At 36.3% G+C, this 15,269-nt stretch overlaps 1 protein-coding gene across 7 annotated transcripts in view; it reads right to left on the bottom strand.

Annotated features, from left to right (window-relative positions):
* The window catches only part of LOC145266937 (alpha-1,3-mannosyl-glycoprotein 2-beta-N-acetylglucosaminyltransferase-like), a 471,814-nt gene extending 460,879 nt beyond the window's left edge, over window positions 1–10,935 (bottom strand). For 6 of the 7 annotated variants that reach the window (XM_080122745.1, XM_080122746.1, XM_080122744.1 and 3 more), the window contains exon 1: window positions 10,198–10,412. The gene's annotated coding sequence lies outside the window, so the exon portion shown is untranslated. Of the gene's footprint in view, window positions 1–10,197 lie in introns of all 7 variants that reach the window. The other variant, XM_080122740.1, reaches the window with a different exon arrangement.
* Window positions 10,936–15,269: the final 4,334 nt, after the last annotated feature.

Here is a 15,269-nt window from a genome sequence, read left to right as displayed (position 1 = left end):
GTAGCTGAGATTGAACTCTCTACACAAGTTTGTACTGTAATTCGAATCTACCAATCCAAGTTATGAAAATAGGACCATTGCCAGCACCCTCAAAATACATCGCTAGATTGCCACGAATAACAGGGACGTGCCTAGAGTGATGAAAACAAAATTTCCAGCCATGATTATGGTCTTTAGTGTGGTTTCAAGTGAGAGCAATATCGTACCATCTAACATCTTTGAAGTCGGCTTGAAAGTTAACACCAAAGTGTACCTGGATGTGCAGAAGGGTGTGGTGATCGTCTGGTGCAATCAGGTGGTCGCTGGCAGACCCTGAATGTGGCAGCAGGACTCAGCACTGGCTCACAAGTTCAAAGAGACCCAGGCTTGGCTTCAGAAGGAGTGCTACGACTTTGTACCTTTATCTCATTGCCCCCTCCCCCCCCTGACCTAAACCCGCTGGACTACTTCATTTCGTCATACATCGAGAATATCAACAACATGATCTCTCACAACACAAGGCCAGCCTGATCGCTGCCATCTGCTGAGTACTCACCAAGCTCCCACCGGTGCCTCTGGAAAAGGCATGCTTGACCTATATCGAGGCGGTGATTGAGGCTACTTCCCTGACTGTATTGTATGCATTGAATAGATGTCATCTCTACTACATAATCAAGTTCCCTGAATTGATTTTTTCAAGAAAAGTTTTTAAATAAAGCTGTAGTGTTGTTTTCTTTAGGGCGACACTTTCATTGTTCCACCCTGTATTATATTTTTTTGTTTTTTTTTTGTTTTTTTTTCACTTTACCACCTGCCCTAAAAAAGTTCTCTGCACGCCACTGTCTATGAGCCTCTACAGTCAAGAGGTGGAATTTTGCTACAAGACGCGTTTATCAAGGTTATGTATGTGGAGGGGTGCACAAGTGCTACGAGTTCATCAGAGCACATTCCATTAAAGTAGTTGTAAAACAGACAGTGATGCAATATTGCAGTGATGGGACAGAGGTTGGGGTCTGGTTGATAGTGCGGGATCTATTAGGTTGGAAACTGTTTTTCAGACCTTGTTTATGAGAGGAATACAAGTGATGAATGCACCAGTCCAGAAGTGACAACATTACTTCATGCATGGGTGAATGGTGGCTTTTGTAAAAGTGTAGGATGCTCTCTGGAGTGAGAAATTTTATAGCATATAAATGATTTAAGACTGCGTTTCTGTCCTATAAAAGAGCAGTTTAATATATGTATCATATATTAAACAGTACTTCTGCATATTATTTAATTGGAATTCATTATTGAGATGTGTATTATTTATTAATTTATTTATTGCGGACTATTATCCGCATCTTTCTTGGTTGTTGTTTCGCAACGTTTCAATCAACTATTCCTCTGGCCTTTTGGGGCCCGTGGCGCAGTGGATAAGAGACGTTGCATCTTTACAGTTCCAGGTGAGGTTTCAATCCTACCCAAAGCCGGTAAGAGGCTTACTTGGCCAAAACGTGGTGAGACGACAACAACTATGGATAGCAGTAATTGCTGAGAATGCAGTTAGGAGATTTGGAGTTCCTATCCCGTCACGGTTACCACCTGACGAAGGCCAGAGGAATAGTTGGCCAAAACGTCATGAAACAACATCTAAGAAAGATGAGGATAATAGTCTGCAATAAATAAATTCGTACTTCTGCAGTTTATGGACCATGCTGAAATAATTGACATTATTTGGAAATCCATTTCTAACATGGGGAGAGGGAGTCTTTATTAATTCTTCTGTACTTTCACATTAAGCCAAGTTGAACCTGGTCAGTACTAAATGGGTGACCATTTGGGACTTCCAGGTGCTGCATGTGCTCTCCGCTTATCTCAGCATTTTTTTCCAGTCATCCTAGACTTCTCCTTGCCACTGGACTCAAGAAGAGGTGTGGTTGGTGATTATGCAACTCTTGTTTCACAATGGCGTGTAGCTACCCTTACAGGGGTGTTCATTGTCTCTTGAGACTGAATATAAAAAAAAAATCACTCCTTAAAAAAATTAGAACGTGCGTAAACAAGTAAATATTTAACTCTGACAACTTTGGAATGACGCTAAATCGTTTAAAACAGGGTTGGGCTCACTTGTTGAACAAAGTCTATTTGGTATAAGTTATGAAAAAATATAGGTATGTTTTACAATCCACAGATATTTGCAAAGTCAAAAATCAAATATATAACAAATAAATATTATCAAAAGCAAGATAAGTTACTCTTCTACCTATCTGAAAGTTTTTAACGGTTTTACTCACTTTAAAATGTTTATTTGGTTCAAAATACTTACAGTGTCGAGTATTAGATGATAACAAAAAAATGGCTGCGAATTGACACCTAAATATTTTCAATTTTGAAAATGACTTAAAAATAAATCAAATACTAGTAGAAACCTACCCATTACCCAATATATGTTACGTAACATATTGAACAGGTTTCTAACAGTATTTTGTATAATTTTATATTTTTAAGTCATTATCAAAAATTTTAAATATTTAGGTTCAATTCACGGCCATTTTTCTTGTTCTCACCTAACGCTCGACTCTTATGTGATTTTCGAACTGAATGAATGTTTTAAAGTGAGTAAAACCACTAAAAAACTTTCCCAGATAGGTAGAAGAGTAACTTATTCTTGCCTTTGATAACATTTATTATACATTTGAATATTTTACTTTTTCGAATCTGCGGATTACAAAAACATACCCAAAATTCTATATGTCATATATACTTTTATAACTTACTACCTAGTTCTGCTCACGTATTGCGCACTGTTGATATGAATACTGAAAATCGATATATAATTATTGTACCATCTTATAAAATTGTATGTAGACCACACGAAATAATAGGCATGTTTTTACTATAAGACAACAAATTGAACAAATGGTAGGAATAAAAATCAGTGACATTTATTGCGTCGATTTTTATCAGTATTTCTTTTATTTATTTTCGAGTTCTGATCAATTCTCAAGACTCCAAAGTGGCAGCCCCATATCTGCCATCCGCACTACTTGTGTTTCAAACTTAATAAATGCTTTATCCAGGTACGTAGAAGTAACTTATCTTGCCTTTGGTAACATTTATTTGTTATATATTTTTTTTGACAACTTTTTCGGTTTGTTGTCTATAGTAACACATGCCCATAATATATATATAATATAAAATAAAAATCTATTATTGAAAATTCAAATTTCTAAAAAAAAAAAAAAAAAAAAAAACCTGTAAGGAAGGTACAAAAAATTTGAGTTTGTATTACTGTACACAGATTCGAAAAAGTTGTCAAAAAACAAATATATAACAAATAAATGTTATCAAAGGCAAGATAAGTTACTTTTCTACCTAACTGGGTATGTTTTTAGTGTTTTTATTCAGCTCAAAAAACAGTGTTTACTGATGTATTGAAAAATTTAAAATGGCGCCCGACTCTCTCTTTGACACGGTAAGTTTGGGAAAAGGAGTTATAAATAAAAAACTGGACAACATACTGTTAGAAACTCGCTCAATATATGTTATCGTGACATAGGCTGACATATATTTGGTGGGTTTTTAACGGTATTTTGTCAAGTTTTTTATTTTAACTCCTTTTCCCAAACTTACCGTGTCAAATAGAGAGTCGGGCGCCATTTTTAATTTTCCAATACATCGGTAAACACTGTATGTTTTTTCGAGCTGAATAAACATGTTACATTAAATAAAAACACTAAAAACATATCCAGTTAGGTAGAAAATTAACTTATCTTGCCTTTGATAACATTTATTTGTTATATATTTGCTTTTTTTGACAACTTTTTCGAATCTATGTGCAGTAATACAAACCCAAAAAATTTAATTCTACGACAAGGAGTACAAATACAGAAGAAAAACCTTATTCCATGGAGTTTCGAAGAATGCAATTCTTCTCATCAGAGGGAAGAGGTTTACAAAATATACAAATTTTGCAGGTTAATGCATTAAAGGAAACAAAGAATATGAAATTAATCATATTTGGATCAGAAAAGTCATTTAACAGTTCGTAACAGTTTATAGGGATCCAAGGAAATTAAGAAAGCAAGAAACGGGAAAAAGGGAGAAAAAGGATATGATAAAAGTCCAATGAGAAAGAACAGGATAAATATGTACATCAATGGACACTATAGTGTCCACGATTAGTTTGTGCATCGATACCTCCGGTTTCATAAACACTGCGAACTCAACCCGTTTGGCTAAAGATATCAACTGTAACCGATTCTTCAGTCAATATTTCGACGTTACACTATCGAATCGAAACAAGAGATGTTCTTCAACTAAAGAATCAGTTACAGTTGACATCTTTAGCCAAGTGGGTTGAGTTTCCAGTGCTTTTCATGAAACCGGAGGTATCAATGGAAGATCAAATTTATAGTACCCATTGATATTTTATATATATATATATATATATATATATATATACACACACATACTTGTGTTGGGACGATTATCGGAATTGGAATCGAGAATAAAAAAAAGAAAAAGAAAAATCGAAACTTTGCGTATCGGTATCAGTAGCAGAAAAAAAAATGTGCAATCATCAGTGCAGGGTAATAATTCCTGTCGTTCATGAGATTCGAACTCAGCAACGAAGCCACATTTAGCTCCATTTGCCAAGCCTCTACCTCAGGCCCACCAAACAATTGCCACAGGAATGAAGAAGTTAAGAACTATTAAACGCTGAATTCAAGCGAATACATTTGACAATCTAGAGTGTTCGAACGAGTGGAAGTTGTGAACATTGCATAGTCGCTAGTTGACTGCCTTACTTATAATTCCACAGACAGTGCTAATCTATATATATATAAGTGAACGTGTATGTGTGTGTACATTTCCCTACACAATAACTTTGTCAAGTTTCAGTTTACAGACTCGAAATTTGATATATAAGGTATTGAGATTTGAGAAAATCTTTGTAATCCGTTTTCGACAAGAAATTCGGTTGTTAAGGGGGTCAAAGTTCAACGATTTGAAAACTCTACCAAACTCCTCCGCCAATTTTGGATCTAAACACTTGAAATTTTAGATATAGGATATGGATCTAACTTAATAACTTGATTTGAGCCCAAAACAATAAATGTTAAGGGGTCATAATAGGGATCAAAGTTAAAAAAACTGACCGATTTTTTTTTTTTTTTTGCTCAACATACACCTCCAAACACCTGGGCAACGCCGGGCTGAAATGCTAGTTATAATTAAATAATGATTATTCATTTATACCTACAGACACTAGTGTTTCACGCTTACGCAATCATCAGTGTAGGGTAACAATTCCTGCCGGTCATGAGATTCTAACCCAACCACGAAGTTACCTTAGGAACACTCCCACCGCTAATCAACTTAGGAAGAGTTAGTGGTTGGGTTGATGAACAGGGAACGTGTTCTTTTTGCTATGACTTGACATCGAATTTTTTTATCCTAAAGTTTAATCGAAGCATTAACTTTACAAGAAATTATTTGGAACTGGTTTAAATTCTGTAGAAGTACCTTTTTATGATATACTGTTTAACCTTATTTAGAATCCAACCTAATTTTTTAAAAATTTCTTTATGGTTTACTTACGCATCAGTGATGCGTAAGTAAACCATAAAGAAATTTGCGTCGCATCACAGAAAGGAAATGTCATATTCTTAAAATCACGTAAATTGATCAAGTAGTTTTTTTTTTATAAAGAAAATTTTTTCTAAGCGATTTATGCGAAATCAGTAGCATTACAAAGCTGATCTCGCAAGTTTTAATCATTGTAAACTTATGTGCCCTTTTTTCGGTGCTTATGCATATATGTTACAGCACTAACATAATGCCGTTTATTTTTAGAACGCCATTCTTAACATGGGGAGGAGGTGTTTTATAACTATTCTGTACTTTCACTTAATTTATTAAACAAAAATGTCGCAAACATTGAATTTAACTAGAAAATACTATTTAAAAAATATCGCGGTAACAGATGCATAAAAACTTTTTTCAAGATGGTGACGCGAGACTGTAGCTTTTTGCTTACTTATAAAATTTTCTTAGTTAAAAATAAGACTGATCAATTTATGTGATTCGTCCCATACGTAATGTGTTGTTTTTCTGTATTTTCTTTGAAACGTATAAATGGAAATATCCAGAATGCTTGTTTTGGGATCATTAAAAAAAAAACGACCCCGTGTCTAACACTGCCCTCGTAGGGAGGCAAATAGATAAAAACTGGGGAGTCTAGTTTATTTTGACTTGCCTCATTGACTTATTCACATAATCCAGAGAGCTCCGACACACGCTCCAAAAGCAAAGTTTCACCATATTTATAATACAATTACGAATTACTTAGAACCTCTATCCAGTCATGGCTGACAGAACATGCTACCCCCGTGAAGTAAATAAAAGATTCCGTTCAAATTCCCCAAGTTCGACAAGATACACATAAAGAAGGTCGTAGGTTACATCGACCGAAACGTTGTGAAAATGACACCCAAGATGTAAACAATAGTCCGATGAATGCACATAATACGAAATTTCGGGTTTGTATTACTATACACATAGATTGTCAAAGTTGTCAAAAAATATATAACAAACAAATGTAATCAAAGGCAAGATAAGTTATTTTTCTACCTAACTGGATAATTTTTTAGTGTTTCTATTTAACGTAATCTGTTTATTTAGTTTGAAAAACAGTGTTTACCGATGTATTGGAAAATTAAAAATTGCGCCTGCCTGACTCTGTTGAACACGGTAAGTTTGGGAAAATGAGTTAAAAAATTTTAAAAACTATACAAATACTGCTAAAAACCCACCGAACATGTCAGCCTATGTCACGGTAACATTGAGCGAGTGTCTAACAGTATCTTGTATAGTTTTTTTATTTTTAGTTCATTTTCCCAAACTTACCGTGTTCAGCAAAAAGTAGTACTCCAGTGCCATTTTAAATTTTCCAATACCTCGGTAAACACTATTTTCCGAGCTGAATAAACATGTTACATTAAATACAAACACTAAAAAATTATCCAGTTAGGTAGAAAAGTAACTTATCTTGCCTTTGATAACATTTATTTGTTATATATTTGTTTTTTTTTTAGACAACTTTTTCGAAATACAAACCCGAAATTTTCACTACTTATTACGGTTTTAGGCCAGTTTTTCAAGAGCGGCATGCCAGTTTCTTTCGTGTTCGACTTTTTTTTAACTTTCTTGAATGAAATTCTGGCTTTGTTCAAGTTCTACAGGTCTGTGTTTACTTCCGTTTTCTGTTGACTGTTCTTCTTCACAATGAATGCTCTGCTAAATTCCCTTCCGATTAATTTTTACCAATTTTAAAATAAGCAAACGAACTTGGCTGTCTTGCAGAAGAACAGAATCGTTTTGAGGCTAGTGCATTGCATTGCATTGTACGAACCGGAAGTCGATAATTGTGCATATTACGAACCGGATTTCTCGTAAATGTTCGACCGGGTTCGACTAACACTTGACGTCGCCGCCGGAATATGCCGGGCGGATCAAATCATTGTCGTGTTTTGTTTTTTTGTTGTTGTTTTTTTTTTTATCGTAATATCGTAAAAATTGAAAAAAATAGCGCGGATCAGTAAGTGCACTAGCACCGTATTTTTAATTTTTACGATATTTTTGTTTATTAAAATGTAAGGTGAAAGTACAGAATAGTTGCAAAACATCTTCCCCTCGTCACGTTAAGAATGGCTTTCTGCATGATAACAGATGTGCACACGTTGTACCCATCATTGTTGAAACTCTGGTTCATAATATACAACATTGCAACAGTAACGATTCCCAGATCGTACAGTGCATAAGTATCATATTTTTTAACTGGTAAAAAGCATTAACCCGAAGGGACTTTTTCAGGGCATTCATCGTGAAACAGAACAGTCGGCAGAAAAAGGAAGTAAACAATGACATGCAAAACTTAAAACAAAACCGAAATCTTTCTTGGTATGATTTCCTTTGTATATAGCTGGAGATTTACTTGTCTCGCCACGAGGGCAGAGGGTGATTATGCTCTTTTGTTACCGCGCTATCTTTTTTTTTTACCCTCCCCATGTTAAGAATGGCTTTCTAAATAATAACGCTATTATTTCAGCACAGTAACAAAAGTAGGTAGTTTTCGGTACTCACGCACTTATTGATCCGTGCTGAAATAATAACGTTATCATTTAAAAGGCCACTCTTAATATGGACAGGGGAAGGTGTTTTGTACCTATTCTGTACTTTAACCTTACAACTGAATAAAAAACATCATAAAACTTTAATTAAACTTGGAAATACGATTTAAAAAATAGTGCGGAGTAAGTGCAGTGCAGTGGCACCTATTTTTGTTACGACCTGCCCCAGCGTAGTAAAAATGGTAAAACTATACAAACACCGTGACAGCGAATTAACCCTACCCCTAACCCTAACCCTAACCCCTAACCCTAAACCTAAACCTAACCCTAACGCTGTCACGGTGTTTGTATAATAATACCGTAAAAATATCTCCAACCACTCCATGTGAAGAACGGTTTTCGGAATAAACACACCCCAACCTCTCCATGTTAAGAACAGCTTTCGAGGTTGGGGATGTTTATTCCGAAAGCCGTTCTTAACATGGAGAGGTTGAGGTGTTTATAATACACCTCAACCTCCCCATGTCGCTGGGGCACGTCGTAAAAAATTACCCAAAAGTGCATAAGTACCGAGCAGTAGCACAAGCAGAGTTAGGCAGGCAGGCACCAGGGTCGGTTTTTAGGGTGGGGGGAAAACCAGCCCCCTAAAAAGGGTCACGCTAAAGATTAGGACAAAAAAGCTTTTCGAGTACTTTATGCACTTATGCTACCGTTTTGAAATAACATTTAGAAAGTCATTCTTAACATAGAGAGGGGACGATGTTTTGTAACTATTCCGTACTTTCACCTAACAATTTAATAAACAAAGATATTGTGAAACTTGAAATTAGTATAAAAAAAAATAATAGTTCGGCAACATAAGCGCATAAAGCACCGACTTTTGGTAGCTATAGTTACAAAACACCCTCCCCTCTATGTTAAGAATGGATTTCTTAATAACGGTATTATTTCAGCCCGGTACAATATAAGTACCGTTAAATTTAAGTTTTACGGTGCCTTTTGTTTATTTAAATTGTTAGGTGAAAGCACAGAACAGTTACAAATGCCACGGCTTTCCTTCCGCATGTTAAAAATGGATTTCTAAATAATAACATTTCGGTCCGTATTCCGCACTAAGTACCAAACATTTGAATGCCACAGTCTAGAGGAATTTCTCCTTCGGTGACCCTGGGCATAACTGCAATTGGGCAGGCCGGAAAAAGTCAAGTCTATACTATTATTTAAACACATAGCTGGAGGGAGAATACACGGATTCATACTTTCTTTTATTTCTCCCAACACTCAGTGAAAGCGAGATAGTTGCCCAGAGCAAATTTTATTTCATATATACATGGTACTTACGCACTTATTATACCGTGCTATAATAACGTTATTTAGAAAGCCATTCTTAACATGGGAAGAGGAGGATGTTTTGTGACTATTCTGTACTTTCGTACTTTCATCTAACAGTTTAATAAAAAAAAAAAAAAAAAACATGCACTTATGCATTTATTGTACCGCGCTATGTTTTTTAATAAGATCAAATTCTTGCTGTTTTTTAATAGTATTTTCAAGTTAAAATTCAAGTTTCACGATATCTTTTTTTTTTTTTAGATTGTTAGGCGAAAGTACAGAATAGTTACAAAACATCCTCTCCCCGTGTTAAGAATGTCTTTCTAAATAATAGCGTTATTATTTCAGCACGGTAACAAATGTATAAATACTTTATATGTGTGTGTGTGTGTGTAATATATATATATATATATATACTTACGCAATTTAAAGACAGTGTTATTTTTAAATAGGATTTTCAAGTTAAATCCAATTTTTACGGTATCTTTTGATTATTAAATTGTTAAATGAAAGTACAGAATAGTTAACAACACGCCCTCCCCATGTTAAGGATGGGTTTAACGTCATTATTTCAACACGGTCCGTATTCTGCATAAGTATATAACATTATATATATATATATATATATATATATATATATATATATGAATATTATTATAGTTTTAAATTGAAGGAGGAACAGAGATGACAGCATGCGATGTTGGACGGGATTTAAACTTTAAAAATAAGAGAAGGAAAAAAAAAAACAGAGAAAGACGTAACTTCTTACCTATGTCATGGATGGATGGGTTGGGTGGCTGTCACAAGGATCCAGACGGCATTGTACATAACCAAATATCTAAAGGAATCCAAACAAGACCAAAAAAAAAATACGTATATAACGACGAGAAATCCGTGTTCTTTTCGATCGTATCTTCTGGTCGATAGCCGAAAAGACAGCAGCAGAAGAAGGAGGCGAATCGTGCTCTTCAATGACAGGAGAGTTCCGCTCTACGTTTTGAATGAAGCAAAAAGGATCCCTCTCCACCTCTTTATTTTACGACATATCAACCCTTTTTCTGGGTGTCACCTAATGAAGCATTGAAGCAATAAAAATAAAAAACCTTTTTCAATTTTCACCCTTTACGGGGCCTATTTTTTCTCTTTATTTTGACAACATACCAATTCTTTTTGTAATTATCACCTTATGAAGCAAAAAGCCTTTCTCATTTTTCACCCTTTACGGGATCTCTCTCTCCTCTTTGTTTTACGGCATATCAACTCTTTTTCTGGGTATCACCTAATCAAGCCATAAGTCTATTTTTTTTTTTTTTTTTTTTTTTTTACAAAGGCATCATCGCTTATCAAGGCCCGGAGTCCACTCGAGGATAAGGATTAATGACTGTACGGTAGTCAATGGGACAATATGGTAGTAATCGTTAGTAGTGGAAATTTGGTAAATTGGATTACTCAAGGGGAACGGCACATCAAGAACCTGTTTGCGTTGGACTTTAAGACGGCCATATTTAGTATGATTTCCTTTATTTAGTCAGTTAGAAAGGAAGGAAACGGAAGAGAGTTTCATAAGCGTGCAGTTCTAAGAAAGAAGCTTTGTTCATGGCATCTACATTTAGGTTTTGGCACAGATAAAGAGTGTGGGAAATTATTGATAGTGTTTCCAGTTAGATGAGTGTTTTTTGCAAAAGTCAGGCAAGTGAGATCACAGATTAGAGCTCAGACGAGCACATGCCATGAAAATAACACTAAAGCAGAGAGGAGGCTTGCAACGTCTTTTCTGTGGGAAAGGGGTTGCAGGGAAGAGAAAAGGGCATTCCTTACTAGGCTACGAAGTCTATTTTAAACTCTGTCAAGGCAGGATAAGTCTTTTCTAGCAGCTCCTGTCCAGATGTGACAACAGTACTCCATCCTTGGAAATACTTGGCTTTTTATACAGATAAAGAATTGCATCAGCAGTGAGATATCTACTAGAGCGGTAGAATGATCCCACAATTTTTTTTTTTTTTTTTTTTTTTTTGCATTTTTCATTCTTTGCGGGACTCCCCCCCCCCTTCCCCGCCCACGGCACATCAACTTTTTTTCTGGATATCACTTAATCGAGCAAAAAGCCTTTTCCATGTTTCACTGTTAACAGATCCCTTCTCCCCCTCTTTATTTTACGGCATATCAATTTTATTTTTTTTTGCGGGGGGTGGGGGGGGGTATTACCTAATAAAGGAAAAAAAATTTTTTTTTTTTTTTTCATATTTCACTCTTTACGGGATACCCCGCCCCCTCCACGGCATATCAACTCTTTTTCTGAGTATCAATTAATAAAGTAAAAAATTTTTTTTTTTTTTTTTTTCATTTTTTACCCTTTACAGTGTTCTTCTCCCTCACCCCCCCCCTTTATTTTGACGACATATCAACTCTTTTTTCTGGATGGCATCTTGTGAAGTACAAAATCTTTTTTGCATTTTCCAGAATCTCTAGTCCCTTTCTTCTTTCTTTTTTTTTTTAATTAAAAAAAAAAAAATTTATTTATTTTTTAAAATGTAAAAAAAAAAAAAAAAATTTTAATTTTATTTTTTTAATTTAATTTTTTTTTTTTTTACTTTTATTCACCCCAAACAAGGGGCTCCTATTTGGGACAATATCTACAGCGGCACTATGTAGGGAGTTGAGCAGTGAGCACCGGTTAATTTTATCCTAAAAAAAAAGTTCAATTCTCACACATGAGAATGTTGTAATAATTTTGTGGATAAGTTCTGAAAGAGAAATATGGTGACAGCTATTGTGAGAAGGAACACGACAAATGTATAAAATATTTAAAACAATTTTATTGGGTGAGTGAAAACGGTATATAATACAAAAAAAAAGGGAATGTTCAGAAACGAGGAAGATTGTTAGGTTTGTGAAAACGTGTTTCGCAGGAACTCATCTAGAGTTATGTAGAGTTCGCGTAACAGGCTGTACATGTACGTCTCTCAATTCTGGATCTTTTTGTGTGGAGGTAAATATATTCTTCTTCTTGGCCTTAGTCACAATGTAAGCGGGAATTGGAGGATGAATAATGACTATCTTCTTTCTGCCGGCAGGTCTGCACTGAGAAATAGTCACTGTTCTCAGTGGTAATGGCGAAAAAAAAAAGGGGGGGATGACTTTCTGTAACTGCCATCAAGGGCTTTGTTATCGATGTTCAGCTGCTGTTCTGCTGGAGGCAAAAATTAAAAGAGACCGGAACGCAACGTGCAAGGGGTTTTATAGGCTGGTTAGTGGTTCACTAAGGGAGTAGGGGTTGGAATTCCTGCTAGCCAATTCATGGGCCTTAAATGGACAAGGCAACAACTAATTAGTAAGGGGAAGGGAAGACATAAATAAATTCCAATAGGAGTTGAGCAGCAAGATGTTTGTTCACATTACATTTAAATTTCTGTATGTTAGTACAGTCAAGGAAACAGGAAACTGGAAGGGAATTCCAAAACCTAGCAATCAAAGGTAAGAAACTTAGATTAAAAGACTTTCCAGCATCTAGGGACCTCAACTGTGAAGGGGTGTGATTTTGCTGCTTGTTGGTTTAGTCCGTGGTATTTATGTCAAGTACTCTGACAGAGGATGAGCCGTCCTGTCCGGATGAGATGTGGTTCTGTTCTGAGTGACTGCATCCTTGTCGGCTTTACTTTTCTGAAATATTTCTGTGATCTTTATAAATTACGCAGATTCTTTTAAAGTACAAGGTGCTTTCAGTAAGTTTTCAGACTTTTTTCATATGTGCACTTTTGTTGATAATGCACACATGAACTCTAGTTCCCTTTGAAGTAATCTCCTCCAGCTGTAACACACTTGTACCGTTCCAACAACTTCTGGAAGGCCCCATGGAAGTTTTCTTGTGTAAGTCTATCAATGACCCTCACCACAGCCTCTTTCATCTTCTCAATTGTCTTATAACGACAGCTTCTAAGGTTTTCCTTGAGCTTAGAGAATAACCAAAAGTCACAGGGGGCAAGGTATGGACTATAGGGAGGGTGAGGAACTGTCTTGATGCCTATGACAATGTCTTTCTTTCTGATCTTCTCTGAGCACCCTCGCGACAAACTTCAGACAAATCTTTCACATCTTCAGTTTCTTGTTAATAATTGTGTGTACAGTTCCCACACTGACATCAAACTGTTCACTTATTGTCTCCATAGAGATATGACGGTCCTTACTCATGAAATCCATTTGGCCAATCAACTCTGGTGTTCTGACTTCCTTATTCTTCCCACGTCTCTCATTATGTCTCACAGACTTCCTGCTTTCCTTGAATTTTCTTATGCTACTCACAAACTAATGCCTGATTCATGCAAGATGGTCCAAGAGCAGTCTGAAGCATTCCATATATTTCTGTGGCATTTATCCAAATTTAAAACAGAATTTTATTGCATATTGTTCTTCAAAAGTGTCCTAACGTCCAGATTGCTTTTTTTTTTAATTCATCAGCTTTGACAATCAGGCTTTAGTTGAGTGTATTCCAATTCCTGCTGTAGCTGGTCATCTGAACCTGAAATCATAAAAATTGGTCAGTCATCTCATAAGATGTATAACAACAACATACTGAATTTTCAAGAGTCTACAGCAATTTTAAATGCTTGTACTAAAAAGTCTGAAAACTTATTGGAGGCACCTCATACTTGTAAAATAGACACAGGGACGCAACATTGTAAAAAAGTAAATAAAAAGCAGCAACAACAAAAAAAAAACGAATTGCAAACACTCATCTGAGAGCTTTTTCATATAATTGAGAATAGAACTCTGACCTAGGAGTCAGTTCCTATTTACAATGCCTCCCCACGGGACAGAGTTAGACACCAGGGTCGTTTTTTAATGTGGAGAAAAGGAACAAAAATAAAAATTGTCTCAGTTGTGAAGGATTTCTCCTCCACTGACAGATAACAAGAAATTGAAGTGCAGCATCTGAAGAATAGATACTACACTTTGAGGTATTTATTTGCTCCCCCACTGAGCAAATTAGGCACAAGGCCGATTTTTAAAGTGAGGAGTGAAGGGGAAATGGGGACCAACTCTCCGGGGAGTAGGGGAGCTGGATAGTGATAATTGGTATGAAGGGTTGCCCCTACATTGACCAAGGTCTTATATGTGGGGGCAACCCCACATATGGTCTTTGCTTGTAGTATCTGTCGGAACAGATGGTATTTATTTGCTCCCCCACCGAGCAAATTAGGCACAAGGCCGATTTTTAATGTGAGGAATGAAGGGAGGGGGAAGGGAAAAAGGGGACCAGCTCCCGAGAGGTGGGAAATGGGAGCTGGTTAAAGGTCAGGTATGTGGAGTTGCCCCCACATCTGGTCTTTGCTTGTAGTATCTGTCGGAACAGATGGTATTTATTTGCTCCCCCACCGAGCAAATTAGGCACAAGGCCGATTTTTAATGTGAGGAGTGAAGGGAGGGGAAAGGGGGACCAGCTCCCGAGAGGTGGGAAATGGGAGCTGGTTAAAGGTCAGACATGTGGGGTTGCCCCCACATCTGGTCTTTGCTAGTCATAGCTAGTCATAGCTAGTCATAGCTTGCAGTATCTGCCGGAACAGATGGTATTTATTTGCTTCCCCACTGAGCAAATTAGGCACAAGGCCGTTTTTAATGTGAGGTAAAAACCAGCTCCCCTAAAAGGGGTCACTCTGGTTACCAAAAATAATAATTGTCCCAGTATAGAGGGTTTCCCCTCCATTGACTGGTACAAATTATCTTAAGTGCAGCATCTGCCGGAACAGATACTACACTTTGATCTTGACCAAAAAGTCCAAGCCGTTGAATTTTAGATCAGTTGTTCCATTACCAGGGTGTCCAAAAAGTCACTGAAGGGTTGAA

Source organism: Euprymna scolopes, chromosome 42 (genome assembly GCF_053919585.1).
Source record: "Euprymna scolopes isolate OS-2025 chromosome 42, ASM5391958v1, whole genome shotgun sequence".
Lineage (NCBI taxonomy): Eukaryota > Metazoa > Mollusca > Cephalopoda > Sepiida > Sepiolidae > Euprymna > Euprymna scolopes.
The sequence above is the reverse complement of the archived record's forward strand: the minus strand, read 5'-3'. Positions and strand labels throughout refer to the sequence as shown.